The sequence below is a fragment of the Terrapene carolina genome, unplaced genomic scaffold (genome assembly GCF_002925995.2).
Source record: "Terrapene carolina triunguis isolate 2854851 unplaced genomic scaffold, T_m_triunguis-2.0 Scaffold46364, whole genome shotgun sequence".
Lineage (NCBI taxonomy): Eukaryota > Metazoa > Chordata > Testudines > Emydidae > Terrapene > Terrapene triunguis.
In genome coordinates this window covers 1-1,433 of record NW_020710715.1, presented here as the reverse complement: position 1 = coordinate 1,433, position 1,433 = coordinate 1, and the positions used below count along the sequence as shown (strand labels likewise).

General features: G+C 46.4%; 1 pseudogene; it reads left to right on the top strand.

Moving 5' to 3' along the window:
* LOC113405623 lies at positions 1-198 on the top strand (annotated as a pseudogene; the record flags this gene model as incomplete).
* Positions 199-1,433: the final 1,235 nt, after the last annotated feature.

Sequence of the window (1,433 nt, the reverse complement as noted above, 5' to 3'; positions counted from 1 at the left end):
GGGATCATTTCTCTAGTTGGTGACTGGAGAAGGGTGGTTGTAAAAGTCTGGCCTTGCTAACCACGATGAGGATCTGTAGTGTTTCTTTCTGAGCATGACAATGGCAGAGTGTGCTGTTCTGTGAGGGCTGCTTTCTGCTGTGGAAGAGTGCTCTGTTCTTCCTGAGAAGAGAGGGGAAAGAAACACAGTCTGAGTGGCTAGCTTTCAACTTGTCTTGTTGGGTGTAAAAAAAATTTGTGGGTGGGGCTACTAGGAGCTGTATTCCTTGTGGGTTTGGTGTGCTGAGCTGTCAGCAGTGAAATACTCCATCTGCTTTCAGGTGTTGTGTGACTGGGCAGTATCTATCAGCAGGCTTTAGAGAAGGGCTTTCTTTGTGCAAGTTACTGTGTCTCTATTACATCCTTGCTCCTCATCTGTGCAATCAGCAGGTTTACCATAAAAAGATTCTCTTTGATCTCTTGCTTGTTCTACTTAATCTGAATAGCTATTTCTCTTTCCTTCACTGAGTCTGACAATACTTCTCCCCGTGGCACCTGCGAATTGTCCTCCACGCTGGAACAAATGGATGACGCTTCCCTGCTAACACCAGCGGAGCCACTGGTGCTTGGGAAGATTTTGTCTGTTCCCACGTGGCAAAGCTGAGATCGGCAGGATAGTAGCCAGTATTCCCACCATTCTTGCTCTCTGAGAAGCCTAGAACATGTCCCCAACTCTAGGTTACACACTCCTGAGCGACTTTCATCCAGGTGTATAGCCATTAGAAATTGTAACGGGGATTATCTGGACTCTGGTCCGGTTCAAAGAAAAGCCTATGGCTTTATAACCTTTGTTTGGGTTCCCTCCCCACTCTGAACTCTAGGGTACAGATGTGGGGACCCGCATGAAAGACCCCCTAAGCTTAATTCTACCAGCTTAGGTTAAAAACTTCCCCAAGGCACAAATTCTTCCTTGTGCTTGGACAGTATGCTGCCACCACCAAGTGAGTTAGACAAAGATTCAGGAAAAGGACCACTTGGAGTTCCTGTTTCCCCCAAATATCCCCCCAAGTCCCTTCACCCCTTTCCTGGGGAGGCTTGAGAGTAACCAACGTGAGCACAGGCCAGACCCTTGGGTTTTTGTGACACTAAAAATCAGGATGGAAGGTAAGTTTACAGGGTAATAAGAGTTAAAAGACAGAGGATTTCCCTCTAGGCAAAACTTTAAAGTTACAAAACAACAGGAATAAACCTCCCTCTTAGCATAGGGAAAGTTCACAAGCTAATACAAAAGATACTCTAACACATTTCCTTGCTATTACTTACTATTTCTGTAATATTAGATGTATCATTTTAGTAGGAGCTGGATTACTTGCTTGGTCTCTCCCTTTGTCTCCCAAGAGAACACCCACAGAGCAGCAAACAAAGCCTTCCCCCCCCCCCCCCCCCCCCCCCCCC